Source organism: Ixodes scapularis, unplaced genomic scaffold, assembly GCF_016920785.2.
Source record: "Ixodes scapularis isolate PalLabHiFi unplaced genomic scaffold, ASM1692078v2 PGA_scaffold9__187_contigs__length_104089568, whole genome shotgun sequence".
NCBI lineage: Eukaryota > Metazoa > Arthropoda > Arachnida > Ixodida > Ixodidae > Ixodes > Ixodes scapularis.
This window is the reverse complement of record NW_024609884.1, coordinates 9,665,954-9,683,473: the sequence shown is the minus strand read 5'-3', so window position 1 is coordinate 9,683,473 and position 17,520 is coordinate 9,665,954. Positions and strand designations below refer to the sequence as shown.

At 44.8% G+C, this 17,520-nt stretch overlaps 1 long non-coding RNA gene across 1 annotated transcript; it reads left to right on the top strand.

Annotated features, from left to right (window-relative positions):
• The first annotated feature begins 28 nt into the window (after positions 1-28).
• LOC121046378 lies at positions 29-12,682 on the top strand. Its single transcript, XR_005798128.2, has 3 exons — positions 29-419; positions 3,574-6,416; positions 12,323-12,682. It is a non-coding gene; the product is annotated as an uncharacterized LOC121046378 (long non-coding RNA).
• Positions 12,683-17,520: the final 4,838 nt, after the last annotated feature.

The following is a 17,520-nucleotide window of genomic DNA, read 5'->3' as shown; positions in this document are numbered from 1 at the left end:
GTAGGGAATCCGTTCGGGTGGTGGTGATGATGATGATAGCGTCACGTATGACTCGCACACTGGTGGTATTGCCTGGCCTCGCTGTTTTCAACGGTTCTCAGTTTGAACCGTTTGAACTTCGGATGTGGTTGCTCCGTTGCTTTTGTGAATGCTAGCGGCATAACGCCGACCCAGATAAGTACAAGTGCATGATTTGTGACAGGTGCTTCAAGAAAATCTACAACTTAAAGAGGCACCTAAAGGAGGTTGACGGCATTGACGGGACGCTGACACGATCTGGATCACACTGTCCGCTGCCGCCTTGCATGCGATCTGTGTCCAACGGCTTTTGCGTTCCATTGGGGACTTGCTGCGCCACTTTGAAGCGAAACACGGGTTCGTCGCGAGGCGTGAGGAGTTAAAGTTCAATTTGTTGAAAGGTAAGTGCACTCGCTTACTTTTGTACAAAAGAAAAATCGATCACAATGTCTACCACTGTTACAAAACACGGTGTGGGCCTATAGCAGAAAAGATATAATTCAAGCTCTTGTTTAAAGACTAAAAAATCTGAAAAGAGACGACAATTCATTACCACAAATTTGCATCCGCACCAATGGTGACTATTGCGATTGCACAGAGGGATAAAATACACTCGTTCCTCTATTAGCATGAGCTGGCACATGAAATCCCAGCATATGTTGTCGTATAGGAAATTAATCAAAAGTATTGTTGGGCTAGTTTGATCATCTCGAAAACATTGCAAAATAAGAGGATAAGAACAGAAACGCAACGAGCGTTACCATCTAGTATCGACTGACTGTTAAATGCGTGTTTAGAGAAGTACGAGAAGAAAGTCGGTCTGTTAATTTTCTTTCTTTCCTTTTTTTTCTTCTAGGGGGTTCGTTCATCTTTCTGGAGCATCAAAATGCTACATTGCCTTTCTTTGAATCTCAAAATGTTGCACTCTTTTCGATAGTAGCACTTGTCCTGTCCCTCTCTCGTATTTTGTGCAAATTGTTTTCGAGATGCCTGAAACTTGCTGTGCGGTACGAGTTTATTCTTTCGTTCCCTTCTGAAAAGTGCTTTCAAAGTGGTAGTTTGTGACGTCGTATACAGAGCTCTTTTGTTCTGCAGGTGCACGGTCCTCAAAAAGCTTGCACACCACCTGCACTAATCAAAGCTATGCACGCTCAGCGTGCTCCCGGAGAGGTGGCAATCAGTTCATTGCATGACATTTCAGCGACACACAATGTTTCATCGACAGCTCAGATTAGCTTTTTTTCTGTAATAAGCTGCACGAGACTGTCGCCGCGACAGTCTCGTGCAGTGTCGGTAAGGTGGGTTAACATTTTTGTAATGAGCCGCTGCGAAGCGGCGTGAACGCAGGCAGGCAGGTGGGTTAATGCATACCCCAGTGATACACGCAAGATGAAATGTCCCTACAGCGTGCAATTCGCATAATAAGTATCAATGAAACGATTGTGTCTACGAAACGCGTGTCCATGAAAAGTTGTCCACGAAACATACTTTTACGAAGCGAGTTTCAATGAAATGAAAGGGACCCCTTATGGAGTGGCATGCGCTGTGCAGAGCCGTATATTGAGAGAGTTTGGCCAGTGGGTGTGGCAACGAAGGCGCCGAAAAGGAGAAAATTAAATGAAAGGAAGAGAGCGCCGAAGGAGCGAGAGAGAAAGAAGGGAGCAGAGAGGAGACCGCCATTTTTTCGCTACGCTGTCGGAGACTGCTCAGAGAAGAGCACTGCTGAGGCTATGCGTCGTCTGCTACGGGCCAACTTCTTCGCCTGAATAAATGTTTGTGGCCTTACGGTGAGAAAACTTCATTTATTAGCTTTTTAACCCACTGAGGAATAACAGTATATCATTTTCTTGCCAGAGCCAGCGATATAAAAGGAAATAATCGTGATATAGATGCCGATCCCATGCATTCCGCTGGGAGAATGAACGAAAATGGCGGCCCTCCCCACTCAGCTGGGAGCAGCCGGGAGCTCACATGCATGCGCTCATGCCTCTCGCTCTGCGCCGTGTGCTGATTGGCTCACTTGGGAGGAGGGCGTTACGGCGGCGAGATCATAGACTGACCAAACTCTCCCCATATACGGCTCTGACGTAGTGTAGCCGAAAACCTATATTTGACGTCGTAATTGGTGAATGGGAAACATGGATATCTTGCATTTGCCAATAATTTTTCACCAAATAATTGTCATATTTGAATTCATGGGGTAAAACCAGGCAAGAATTCACCTCCAACTATATTTTTAGGAACCACTTCAGCTTTCTTTAAGCCATGTTACTTTACAAACACGACTTTCACATCAGGACATCAACAGGATCGCCTCCTAAAGCACACCTGTGTATGGGAATAGCCATACTTCCAGCATATATACCTACCTTATAACGTCCTGGAGGAGGATTTTACCACATGCAATTGATTTAGCACTGAATTGTTTGTGCGGTAACATACTTCCTCGTTACGTTACGGTATGGTAGGTCAAGAAAGAGTTGAGCCCTTTCTAATACAAAATCTAATGTAAATTTTTATTCCTTCAGCTAGTGCATGTTCTCGTGCACCGACGCTAAAGCTTGTGGATAGGACATAAGCTTCAGCACAAACCTGGCACACCTGATTGTAGCAGCTTTGGCTGTTGCCACAGATATGTATGATGGGAGTATGGCTACCTGGGGAGTGGAGCAGAGGGGTCATAGTGTTACCCTAATATCCCGAGAGATAGCCCACCTAAAATCAATAAAAAATTGGCTCAAAATAAGGAGTGTGCTCACTTGCAGTGTGAAGCAATAATGGCTCTATTTGCCAGTCGGTAACGGTTCATTATGTCCCGCCATAGCTAACTCGACACTATAACTAGACACATTATATCCCGCCATAGCTAACTAAAAGAAAAAAAAGCAAATGAAGCCAAAAACTGGGGTGGCTTACCTTTCGGGGCCGGGGCATCTCAGAATTTTATGGTAAGCATATATCTCGCGTCTACAGTTTACATGGTACCAACACACTGGGGTTTTTCAGCTGCTCTTGTGACCGCCACTATGATGGGACTTGACTCTTTTCTAGGGGTGTATGAATACTTTAATATTTGAATACAAATTGAATAGTAAGCTCTAGGATAATTCGATTCGCGAATAAAATTCGTAGTGTTTGGTTAACCGAAGATTTAATATGTTCTGTGAAAGATGCGCGGTCGACATAGAGCCAATGAAACTTGTGCTCCCTCTCCGTTGTAGTGCGCACTTGCATTGAACTTATGAATGTGCAAAACATTTTTTGTTTTGTTTTCCCGTCACTTGCATAGCAGGTGCACTTGCAAACACCACACATGTGGAGTGCAGTGAACCTGTTCTTGCAGACCGTAGTGTTTGGGAGTGCACCTACTATGTGGGCATTAAGAGCACGAAAAAACCATGGACCGCATGCTACAGCTAAAAGTCTGATCGGGATGTACATTTAGTGAAACAAACATGAAGATGTTTTAAAGCAGGGGAATATATGATGTGACTGACATACCACTCTTAATTCAGGCCATTTCATTTTAAGCTTTCTTTCTTCTCTGCCTGCCAGAATTCAGTGACTGGAGGGAGGCTGAGGAAGGCAGAGAGCACGTTCACTTCGTTCTTCACGACGGGCCCAAGGGACGAGATGAGGGTGTCCTGAAAATGTATTGCTACTGCCACCGCTCTGGATCATTTCAGAGCAAGAGGTAAACGACAACTGAGAGCCCAGGGCACTTGTAAGACTAATGTGCAATGCTTAGCCACAATTCAAGCAACAGAGAAAGATGGCAAGGTGACAGTAGAGTACCAGGCAGAACACTACGGCCACCTGAAGGAACTGAAGCACCAGCGCCTCTTTACGACTGAGAAGGAGGCTTTAGCTGATAAACTAAAGCAAGGCATCCCCGCCCGTAAAGTTCTGGTAGACGCACATTCTTCCGCTGGCAGTGAGGTGGGCAGGCTACATTTGTTCTCAATGAAAGGCATTGGCAACATCTCCGTCGAGCATGAAATTCTGACGAAAGAGCTACGGCACAAGAATCACAGGAGGAACTGAACAAAGTCAGATTCCCCAGTCTGTACTGACATGGAAGAAGGAAAACAAAGAGAGCTTTGTGCTTGCCCTGATGACTGTCCCTCAGAAAGAACTCGTCACAAAGCTTGGCTTGGCCCCAAGTTCCTGTGCATTGACTCTACTCATAATACAAATGGCCACAATCTGCAAATGAAGACTCATGACAGTTGCAGAAGATCAGTCAGGCATGCCATGCACATATTTGATCTCAATGTAACTAGGCACTAAGACTATGAAACGCACCTTAAGGCCATAAAGGTAATGCATGGGAGGAAGTGATGGGCTGTCCCCAACATTGGATGCTCTACTCCTGGCATGTAAGCCACAACTGGGCTCTGAAGTTGCAGTCGGTCCAAGATATAAGCAAACCCGTGACCGTCTTTGCGACGAGTTGTGGGCGCTGAGAAATTGCAAAGATGAGGGTCAATTCCAACGAGCTTTGACGGGCTTCCTCTGTCAGAAACTACTGTAAGTGGAGAGGCTGACCCAAAACTAATTCAACAAGTACAGGAGTTTGTTCAGTACTTTGGGCACTACCATGGTGGCAGAGCAGAACAGTGGGCGCTCTGCTTCAGAAAGGGCATTCCTTTCAATACTACCAACCACTTGGAGGCAACGTACAAGGAGCTGAAGTCACACTACCTGCATGGAACTCACAATCAGAGGCTCGACAAGCTGTTGATGACCCTCTTCGAACTGACCCAGTACCGCCTCTATAAGCGTCTCGAGTCGCTCGTAAAAGGAAAAACTGATTGGCATGATGCAGCCCTTTTTCGGAGGCACCAGGAGAGGATGAAAATTCCAGCATCAGATATAGAGCAGCTGCAAAATGGCAATGGCTGGCTTGTAAAGTCTCAGTCCCAGGCAGAGAGAAGCTACCATGTTGAGAAGGGCGACCCCTGCCAGAGTTGCGTGCTCCGTTGCAAGGACTGTGACATCTTTATCGACAGTTACAAGTGCACTTGCAATGACAGCCTGATTTCAACATCAATGTGCAAGCATATTCATGCTGTAGCTTACCTGGGGCTTCATGTGACGACAGTGAAGGAGGTTGACATTAAGCCAGGTGTAAAACTGCCAGTAACATCATGTGAAGCAACAGGCTTTACGTAAGATGATGAGCCACAGTCCCTCTTGGATGACATTCGGCAGGGTATTGAGGTAGGGATGAAGAAGACTCAACCAAATTCAGAGGACAACATATGTTTAGCAATGAGTGGACTGAACAAGTCCCTCTCCAGGAAGAAATTGACAAGCTCTTCAAGCTCCCTGGTGTTGAAATACCGTACCAAGGCCCAAGTACTTGACTCTGTTCCCGATGAGACTTCTCCAAAACCTAGGGTAGTCCCCCACAACAAAAAGATGGAAGAACAACCACGGTGCTTTCCCACCAAAAAGAAACGCCCTGGTTCTGGTCCCATGCATGGCAAACCTCCCACCAGCTTGGAGCAGCAGCAGATCATGGAGGGCCTTGTAGCCAGGTGAGTTCCTACAGAAGGAGCAGCATCCGCTCAGCCCCCTGTAGATGTTCCGAGCATGTCTGCTCGCCCTCAAGGAGCATGGCTACTTTGCAAATCAGTAGTTTTGACTATTGGACTACAAAAAAGGGGCAGTGTTCCTCTTGCAAAAAGGAATGGCGTGTTAGACAGCTTGGATTTCTTTCCACTTTGAAGAATGTCAAGAGATGCTCGAGCTAAAGGCAAGAGGGGCATCTCTTGCCATCCTCCAACAGGCTTTGTTAGGCAAGACATTATATGCTGACCTTAATCATAACGCTTTTTTAACAACCAGGTATTGGCAGTTTTATTTTAGTTGATGCAGAACGGTTGTCTCTAAATTAACGGGTAACCATAGCGCCTCGAAATGCTCGTTTATGAGCGTGCCCCTCGCTGAAACTGGCACTTTTTTTAGATATTACTGTACGAGAATATGCAGTTTTTTCCACTTTGGATAATGTCAAGAGGTGCTCGAGCTCGCCATTCTCCAACAGGTGGCTTATGTTATCAGCTGGTCTTAATTCGAAAAGTGTTTTAATGGCCAGAGCTTGCCAATTTAATTTCAATTATACAGGTTACTTCTAAGTTAATGTGTAACCATTTTACCTCAAGTTGCCTGTTACATGCTTATTTCTTATTTTGCATACTGCTGCACAAGAATGTAAAAGTTGCAGTTCCCGCGACATACCAAATTATTTTAGTATGTGACATATGCTTTAGGATATAATGGTTTTCTTGCTAATAAGTGCCTATAATCACTGTTTCATTGTTTTGTGAGCCAAGAGGGAGTGACCACTGGCAACCACAAGCATGAGGATCTGCTACAGGAAGCATAATCATGTAAGTCATCCCTGTGTGCATGGGATAGTTTGTAACAAACTAGGTGAGATTCAATTGCCAGCATTTTAAAAAGCAATATTTCAGAGGAGAGTAAAAGTACAGGCAAGCTGGTGAATTGCAGACGAAAACCTGAAACACCGGAAGGAAAAAGGATACTAAAAAGAGGATGACACACACACACTGTCTCGAACACAGCTGAAGGTTTATTCTAAAACCACACCCTTTTATAGCGGTATACTGCAGTCAACGCCAAGAACCCTTGCACCAAGTCACACACCCAGACTGTCAGCAAGGGCAAACAAAAGAAGAAATGCACTCGACGCTTCCACACATACCAAGGTCAACCAACTGACAACAAAAAAATTGCATTGGTCAAAAAGTTTGTACTTGCTTGTGAATCACCATCAACAAGACACACAATTTCCAGCAGAACCAATACTAAGAGTTTCTTTTACCACACGTTTGAACTGATCTCGCTTGGCTTATCACCGTGGTGGCCATCCAATTCGGATGACAACTGTTGCAAACTTGTAAATGTACTAGTTTCTGAATTTGGGGACAGCAGGAGAAGACACCTTTTATGCTCCATGATGCACTCATTAACATAACATCCACTTTAAACTATGTATGAAAACCCAGATGCCAAAGGAATATTATAAACACTACCTTCTTGACATTCAGTGGCAGGATTCCTATGCGTTTCCCTGCAACCTGTTCTACCTCTTGTAAAAGGAGTCGACCTACTTTATCTGAAGTCTTCAGAAGCACGTTATCATGGTCACTCTCGTCGTTGTCTGAGGCCGTCTTGTCTTCACAGGCAATGTGAGACTCACTCTGAAGACAAATTCGGGGTCTTCAGCATCGCTGCTGTCCGAACTGCTGCAAGAAACTGCTCTTTTTCTGGGGACCATCACCGCCATTAGCATTCCTCATGCGTGTCGCAATTTTTGAATCCATGTTGCCAGGCCAACAACTGCTGTCAGGCTAAACACATTGCAAAAGCTCAAAATACTTCTTTTTTTCTGGCGCCTTTTTAGGATGAAAACAGAAACCGAAACCAATTTTTGACCGTAACTTGTCTTTGACGCAGAGAGCAGCACAGCATGAGGGTGGACGAATGTGACTCGTCATTGGTGATATTTGTACAAAGTAATAACGTGCACAGCTCGGACCAATGTAATTTAGCACACAGGTGGAATATAATTGAGACATTGCCTGTCCCTTTTTCCTATCTCTTCTAGTTTTTTTTTTTTTCCCTTTCTTTGACCATAGTCTCAGGTGTCAACCGTCAGCTTGCCTGCACGTGATCCATTTTTTTTTTTAAATAAAATTGGCCATTTTTAGCTATATTATTGAACAGAGCTCACCTTAGTGAACAAAAAAAAAAGAAAAAAAAACTACTTTTTTTTGTAGTTTACGCATGAAAACCAAATTACATTTTAGGCCACTGTCTATTTTGGCAAAGGGAGGCAGAAAATACATAAGCCAAGTTTACTTCCTTCCCATTCCCTCAGTTTTTCAGTCGTAATAAACGCCACGGTGGCCCAAAAGGCTGTTTGATGATATTGCACAGAAAGGAGTAGGCATTCACCCATAAAAAGTGTTGTTTCCTTAAGTGTGGGGGGCTCAAACTTTTATATAATTAATGCACCATCTAGATCACTTTTGTAGTAAATGATACCACGATAGGTCAAGATAGCAATTTATGTTGTTCCTTCAAAGGGTTATGCCGCATTCATACTCCTGCTGTAGTTTTACAAATCAAGAGACTTGTATGACTGAATCATGCCGGTTGTGGACTAGCTTGTTGAAGGCGCCATATAAATGACGACATGAGCCATCGATTTTAGTGGCACCAACTTTTTGTCGAAGCGCCCATTAGGATTGTCAAAGGTAACGCTATCAACGCAGTTTGTCTGTGCAACGCCATCAATGCAGTTTCTATATCACTGCCGTTCAAGGTCCGGTAGCTAGCCCAAATAGTCTAGCATCACATACGAGGTTCGTTGGCACAAAATGCCACAACAAATGAAGTTCAGGCACCTTGTGCAGCCTAACCGACAAACGTACACCCCATACTGCAACGGCAAAAACACAGAGCTCGGCCGCTTCTGTCCAGATACCTTCTGCGCATGCGCAGGTTTCCTGCCGTGTTGGTAAACAGAACACGCCGCACGTCGGTGTATACACCTTGCCAATTTGTAATTTATGTGATGAAGATTTCTACAGAACTGAAACATATCGGCTGTTGCTGAATTGTGCCAAAAACATTAAGGGTGATTTCAAATGAGATCAACCAAGGGGTGGCTGGTCGACATTTCAATTCAATAGATATTTTTATGTCATTGCCTAATATCCGGTATTTGCAACTCCAACGCCCCATACGTGGTGCGGTGGTAGTTCCAAGATGGCGGAAGAGACGAAGATAGATTCTTCAGGATTTCACATGCACCTGCTTGTTCACGCTTGTCAGTGCGCTAAAAATGATTCATTTGTCTACAAATGCGGAGCAGTTAGGGCAGGATTATATTAAAGGTGACGGAGATATTGATGCGTGGTAGAAAAACGAGCATACTGATATTTAAAAGTTGCAGAAACCCCAACTTGCTAAGCTTTGTGGTGTGCGCTTTGTGGTGTGCGAGCGCGTTTTAGGCACCAACCACGTCACTGTTTGTGGCAACATATTTTTGAGGGTGATGAAGATAATGGTGGCCATTAGTGCTCTAAAAAGTGAGCCGTGCACGGTGACCATCAAGCTCCGGAAGAGCAGCGTTCACAGTATTGATCTCTTCGTGTCGCAGGCTCGCAACTCGCTGCTCACCTTCTAGGTTTTAGTGCATTGCAACACGTGGATCAAACGGCTGTATGGTTATTAATAGGAAGTTTGTTACCGCAGGCTACCGTGCGGTGTAGCATTGCAACCGGAAGCTCGCATTGCGTCTTTCAAGAACAATTTTCAGCTCACGCCTGGAGCGTTGCCGTGCTCACGGTAGCCTGCGGTAACGCTATGCTGAAACTGCCTATTAACATAATTGGCGTGTTTAGGGGTTTTATTTATTGCTCTTTAAAAAATGTATATTTTAATATATCATACATTTTTTGTTGTGTGTTGCAACGTTGCTGTCCCTCTCGGCAAAACTGTCCGTCCTAAGCTCTTGTCAACGTTACCAGATTACCTCACTTGTGGAACGCTCGTAGAAGGGGGTACCTCCCCTCACTCGCTTCAGTCCGCCTCCCGTCGTTCGAAGCGCCATCTAGATTTTCGTTTACGAACTGTGTGCTCCATAGAGGGCTGTGGAACTCCATCTAGACGCTGAGCTTCAAAACACATGTATTCCATAAAATACACTGCAGTTACCATAGCAGCCGTGTGGCGCGTTGATCGAGGCGAGTCGTGGTGAGTGAGGGGAGGTACGGCTCGTCCATACTGCGTCTATGAGCAGTTCCTTAACTGAGCTAATCTAATATCATTGGCTCTTGTCACAAACGGCTGGCTAACACAGACACACTTAAAATTCTTTGAGCATTTCTTTATTTCCTTTGTAATTACTTGAAACCAAGTATGCATATCCTGTTTTTCAAGAGAGGCTTGAAACAAATGGTCATGTTCCTTGTAACGGACTTGAAACGCAAACCCATTCTTGATGTGTATTGCTTGACATACTGTTGCGTGACCAGATTTTTCCTACTTGGGGCAAAGAATAGACTTTTTGTAGACTGTATGCTGAAGCTCTGCACTAGTAGCAGGAGCGTTTGCAATCAGGTTGAGCATAGATTGAGCTGGCGGCCATGCACAAGACTAGAAATCCGCAGCGGATGCGATGTACGAAAAGTCCCTAACGAAATTAGACATCGCGGTTTTTTGTGCAATGTTGTTGCAAGGCGGAACACAAGAATTCCTATTTTAACATGCTCACTTTGTTCGTTACAACTGCTTCACACATGAAGGCCGACAGTCCCTGCCACCGTTTTTCCCGCCGCCGCCGCTGCTCCCGCTCCTCTGGTTCTCTGTTCATACGCAAGAGGGCGAGTGGCGGGCTGGCAGTGCAAATAAATGAACCCACATTTATGTTTCTTCAGAAAAAAAAAGCTGGGGTCACAAAAAAAAACCATATTCATGTTGAGGTGGACAGTCGCATTCATGCATTCTATCGGAGCAGGCACCTTTGAAATAAAAGAACAATCTATGGGTACATGTTACTGGAAAGTTTAATAATATCAATTCATGACAATACACTTTTTCTTCCAAAAAATGCTAAACAGGCCTGCTCGATCGATTGCCTGCGAAATATGGGAGCCTGTACCTTAAAGGAACACACAAGTGGATTTTTAGATCGTCTATTTATTGTTGTAACTCAATCTATAGGCTCTAAGCATCCTAAAAAACCTGAAATCACATTCAAGAGCGGTTGATTTCTCTATTAAAAGTACAATCAAAAATTTTTCCGCGCCTCTCTTTTTGCATTGTGGCACAGAACACTAGGGGGTGCCACCAGACGAGAAGGCAGCAGGGGAGGGCACGTGACAGTAAATCACGAGTGACGGTTTCCCGGCAAACTGACTTTTCGAAGGCGCGCATATTCGAAAAATTTAGTTCGGTGGGAAGCCGTCACTTGTGACTGGCTGTCGCATGCCCTCCCCTGCTGCCTTCTCGTCTGGTGGCACCCCCTAGTGTTCTGTGCCACAGCGCAGGAAGAGGGGCGTGGCACAATCTTTGATTGGCTTTCGATAGGGAAACCAGCCAGCCTTGAATTCATTTCGGGTTTTTTAGGATGCTTAGAGCCTATAGATTGAGTTACGACAATAAATAGACGGTATCAGAACCCACTTGAGTGTCCCTTTAACAAAATAATTTGTAATGGTTACACCAACCATGTCAAAATAATTTTCTTTGTTTCTGATTGATTGTTTCTAAACAGTACTAGTCTTCTTTTAATGTTATTGTTTTAGTTATTTAATTTCAAAGATGCCTGCTCCAATAGTGCGCGTGAATGCGACCGTCTACCTTTATGTGATTAAGATTTCTTGTGCGCCCACATTCTTTTTCTGATGAAAAATAAACATGTTTATTTACACCGGACATTAGGCAATGACATATAAAAATATCAATTGACTTGCAAATGTTGACCAGCCATCCTTCGGTCAATCTTACCCAAAATCACCCTTAAATTGTCCGAAACTGCACCAAAATGCCTCCATAACTTTTTTTTTGTTTTTACAATTTTTTTTATATAATAAGTTTTTGCTGCGACATGTTTTACTTTAAATTTCGTAGCTCCAAATTATTATTATTTATTTATTTTTTTGTTTCTAGGTTGCCTTAAAATGTGGACTTTTGTGCTCCTAAGCTGCTCCAAAATGTACATGTTCTGCTCCTGAACTGCTCCAAAAAATTTGTACAGAATTTGTTTTAACTGTCTTACCCAGTCATGGGCAGTACCTATACTCTGTTTTACTTTAAAGGCACACTGACAACCCCCCCCCCCCCCCACCCCAATTTTTTTTTACAATTTTTTGTTAGGCGTTTGAATACTATTTAATTAATATTGTGCTACAGAGTCACATATTTTTATTAATAAAGCCAAAAAACGCAACTGCTCGAAACCAAAACCCCCGCATTACATGGAGAAGTCGAGAGGAGAAAGTGAGTGGCGGAAGTCACATGGCTACACCTGACCGTGCAATTTTTTTTTTCTTTCTTCCACGCCCAGCAGACGAAATGCATTGCGGGATTTGTTTGCCGTGCGATTCCTTTGCAGTTGTGTTTGTTCCGCTCGCTGTTCTATACTTCAACATGAGTTGTTTTGTACATTTAAGTGTTGGCAATTAGTAGTGAGTGCCCGTGGTGTAGCATCCGCTGGTGGATTCTGTCACCTTTTGCTACAGCAATTATTGATTATGTGCAGGTGCCTGGACCTCGAGACCGGTGACCTTGGAGATGTCAGCAAGGCTACAGGGTGATTTGTTCACCGCAGGGCTGTGCAATTTAGTGGCATGGAACTAGTGTCTCACCTCGGAAATCTCCATGGCGAGTGAACAGTGTAAGGCTGGTGGGGCAAGAAGTTTATTGGAAGGTTTTGTCATGCCATGGGGATGAACATTCGTGACAGGTTCATCTCCCAAACCAGCTACGCAATAGACGCAAGCCTGCTAAGTCACTGGGACATGGATGCATTACAGTCATTAGTGTGTGGCACAGAGGACTTCTAGGGACACGGCAGGAGACGAACATCCAATATTTATATTCTGCCTATATTCAGTGAACAACCCCCCCCCCCCCCCCCCCCCCCCGAGGTCATGTGACTCCCCCGGAGCATATTAAAGAATGAGGGGAGGAGGAGGGGTCTACCCTTTCCTCAGTACCCTTCCCTCCTCCTCCTCAAGAGCTGCGCTCCAATTCGGCGTTACAGGGAGTTGTAAATGGCTTTCACTTTTTAGAGCGCAGCTCTTAGGCCCCCGTTCCCGGCTCCAGCGGTGTCGGCGTAACCGCGAGTAACCCTCGTAACCCTGGTGAGGGTTACGAGGGTTACTCTCACGAGGGCTACGAGGGTTACTAACCTTCGTAACCCTCACGAGGGTTAGTTACCCTCAAAAGGGTGACCCTCCTGAGGGTCATGATAGTTACTCTCACAAGGGTCACGAGAGTTGCCCTCAGAAGGGCTACTACGGTTACCTCGCGAGGGTCACGATGGTTATCCAGGTCACGTGACCCCCCCCCCCGGGGTCACGTGACCTGCCGATACCCCGTTGACGTCATCGCCACTGATGACGTCATCAGTGACTTTACTGATGACGTCACCGGCATCCCCATCGTCATCATCAGTGATGACGTCATTAGTGACGTCACCGGCATCCGCATTGTCATCATCAGCGATGACGTCATCAGTGACGTCACTGATGACACCATCGCTGATGATGACGTCATCAGTGGCGATGACGTCAACGGGGGGTCACGTAACCTGGGGGGGGGGGGGGGTATCCGCAGGTCATGTGACCCCGGGGGGCCACGTGACCTGGATAACCATCGTGACCCTTGTGAGGGCAACTCTCGTGACCCTCGTGAGGGTAACAGGGTAACTCTCGTGACCCTCGTGAGGGTAACAAAGGTAACTCGTGAAGGTCACTGATGACGTCATCAGCATCGTCGCGTGACCCCCCCCCCCCCCCCCCCACGTCACGTGACACCCCAAGGTCACGTCGCTATGAGGAGGTAGCGCCATCTGTCAACACGGAACACCAAACACCCCCTACTGGACCCCTGTCGTCTGCGCCACTGCCTGCCGTAGACCCTAGCAAATTTCTTGGCTATGCTTTGTAATTTTCCAAGAAAAAACTGACCTGTGGAATACACCTTTGACGAAAAGTTTAGATTGCTACGTGCAGGCTGGATTTTTACAGTCCATTTTAGATCGAGCCTGGCGACTTGGACTACCCTATATTTGTAAGAGGTTCATAAAATTGTTCACTGCAAACACATATCAGCAATCTTAATAATTAATGAGTCATGTTTTATTTTCACTTGATTTGGGTATGTTTACGATAAATATTGAGCGAATAAAGTACAATTAAAAAATTGGGTTTGTAGAACAAGTAATAAATAATGGGCCAATTGGTTATGGACGCCAGCAATTGACTCCGTAACTGTGACGTCATGAGTCCAAACAAACCATTGCTAGGGTCGATGTTGCGGACAAATACATGTGTCTAGGTTTTGCTACGGAAACCCGACTGTCCAAAAATCAGGAGTAGGGTTTAAACTTCTAAATTTCACAGATACAGAAAGCTTGAATGTCTTATATGTTTAGACAGAAGTGCCAATAATTGCTTGTTTCTGGAATATTTACAACTGCAACTTCCAGTCCTCAAGATGCCTGCAGCGGACTACGAACACAAGAAGTATGCCGTCTGCCACAAGCTGGCTCCATCGTTGGAATCGTGTGAATAAAGACTATATTCTGAAGTTGTATTTGTTTGAAATATAATGACCTTCAGACACTTATAAGAATTCATAGTGGGGTGCAATGCAAAATATGGTTCATTGAAAGTCCAGTCGTCGATCGAGGTGATTGTCTGCTAAAAGGTTGCATTGCACCTGTGAGAAAAGCACTTCAGGCGATCGGTTGAGATCCCAAATTTTTTTTGCGGACTCACCCTATGTGAGAGTGCTTCATACCTGGTTGTAACCATCGCATGAAGAGAGGTTCTTGCAATTTCTTCAGATTCCCGCAAGACCCCAAAGCGTGAGAGAACTGGATAAAAAACAAGGTGAGTACATGTAGCACTGGCGGACAGTTGCCTTGATGTAAAAAAAGGGCCAAACACAACCAAGAGCACGTAAAACCCATATTCTGTTCAGTCATACTGTTTGAAAATCTGGCGGTATATTTATATCTTATTACTATAATATTGATAAAGTAGTTGCATGCAAGTAGTAGTGAGAGTAAAATCCAGATCAAACTTTTGGTAGTCTTAAAGGCCCGTTCACACTCTTGCGACCCCAAGAGAGACCAGACCGGTTTTGAAGCCTCTTGCGATCTCTTGGGACCAGCTCCGCTGCAGCGCATCCAATCCTAAGATATCGCAAGAGGCTCAAAAGCCGATCTAGTCTTACTCGGCCACGAGACTGTGAATGGCGCTTAAGGCCCGTTCACTCTTGCAACCGAGTACGACTGAGAAAGACGAGACTTGTTAAAGCCTCTTAAAATTTCTTGGGACGAGAGAACACGCTGGCGCCATCTATGCAGCGACCCTGGAACTGCATTTAACAAGAGCGAAGGTTTTGCGGTATTTCCGAGGTCAAATGTGCGTAATACCTGCGGTGCCGTCCACAGCTGCAATGGCGCTGTGGACGGCACTGCGCGTGCGCAGACGCTTCAAGTCACGCGAATTCAGTTTCTGCGCGCGCACAGTGCCCACACCTGGTGTGGGCAAATGCGGGCTTGTTTGTAAACAGCGTGTCGGTCTATCAGAAAGGCTTGTTTATAACGTTGACAAAACTTTTCGAGCCAAGAAAGAAAGGATAATGCGCGACAAATAGAAAATATGCCGGACTGTCAAGTTTACACTGCTACCCAATAGATGGCGCCAGTGTGTCCTCTCGTGAGAGGTTTCAAGAAACCCAGTTTTAAGAGGTCGCAAAAGTGTGAATGCGCCTTAATATTTGTATGGTAAAACGGCGTTCAGAAGTATGCCTGTGTCCATACGCTATCCGGTTATTTTGTTTATGCTTAAATATCTTTAATGATTTCTTTTCATTGTGCTCTTCATATGTTCTCCTGTTTGGACTATCTTTTTAATTTAGTATTTAGTACAAGCCTCAATAATAATAATAATAAAAACGACTTACCTCGAAGGCGTAAGATTTGTTTCTCATGGTGGCCTGCACTACGCCGGTAATGCACCTCGGGTCGTCGTCGTAACTGATTTGCATGAGGTAGGTTGATTTTACGGCATTTTCGCCCCTCCGAACAAAGCTATATTCTTCACAAGGAAAAAAAAAAAAAGGCATATTGCGGAGGTTTTGACGGTCATGATGATGCACTTGTTTTTGTTACTGGTTTACAGAAGCAATTCAATGAAGACGCCCGCTGCAACAGAGTTAGGCCAGCAAATCTATTGTGTCGTCTGCTATCAAAGCAAAGCGGAGTGTCATACTTCAGAAGAGTATTTGTTTGAACCCAGACGACATGTTGTGACAGTTTCCCCGCAGACGCTGGAGGCCTTTCAAAGGAAACAAAAAAAAAAACGGTCGTTTTCACAGACTTACAGCTCGCTGAGGTGTCGTCCAACGTGGAGCTGTTGCACTGGAGCTTTCTGATCGCCTTGGAAATTGATTAAAAGTATTGCTACGTCTCACGCGTCAATCAGGTTGAAAACACGGTAGGCACCGGGAATAACGTGTCGGAACGCTTAAACGTCTGTCTCCCGTCGTACCTAAGTAACTGAAAAAGAACAGTGATCATATTCAACTCGTCTGCGTCCTAATAGGCGCCCAACTCGGTCAGAAAGTCTCAGCGCACCTCCCGCACTTGGTAGCTACGACCAACGTGATAAGCGAAGCACTTTCACGTAGCCGTATCGAGGTAACAGAGATCTTCGCTATCTTCAGTTTCAATTGAACGTTTCGAATAACCATGTTCCTTGCACACGACGCAGATGCTATCTCGAGCTCCGAGGCCTGTAGTACGCGCGGAATGCCCAACCATTCGGCTTCTTGAGACTGTAGTTCCATACCACGGTGTAGATGTTATTTTACAACGCCTACACACATGTAGATGTTACATGCTCACTGCATTCGCGGTACACGGATCTACTTACCCACCTCTGAGGGCTGTAGGTGCGACGACGAAGATAACAGTGGGGAAAGGCGTCATCAAAACTTAGAACGCAAGGAAAAAATCCACGGAGAACCGTTACAACATGGCGCCGGATGTTTGTAAACATACTCTCGTTACCGTGCTCTGGTTCCCCAGTTTCGAAACAAAAATGCGTTTAGCATATTTAAAATTATTTTCGCAACTTAGATAGCTTGATCAATTGAGTATATATATTCCCATTTTTTCTTTAAGTTAAATTGAGAGCTTAATGACTTCGCAATGAAGCACACTCTCATACTCTCGCAGATCAGCATAGGTTTGCTTCACCGAAAGACACCGCTGTATTGCAGGGAAAGGTGCTCGCTGGCATTGGCACAGGTGAAAATGTCCTGTCCAAATTCCCCTTCCGACAATACAGTACATATGCACTGTTAAGGTAATGGTTGTGGGGGTGGCTTGTCTGTGGCCAGGAAGGAACACAGGGTCAGTTAAAAATGATTATTATGGAATAAAAATACTGGAAAGCAGCCTCAGAAGTAAAGGCACTAACACAACAAAACAATGGATGACCTTCAAGTGTAGTTTATTTTATGAAAAGGAAGCATTTTAGTCTTATTACATTAACACAAACACACATGCCAACCAGGCAGCTGGCAATCAGAGGGATAGAGCCTTACAATGTGGCAGTGCTAAACTCCAATTTATGAATAAAGAATTTTTTTTTTTTTTTTTTCACTTTGTTTTGTAAGAGAGGTTATTTTCCATCATGATTAGTTTCGCTCTTACCA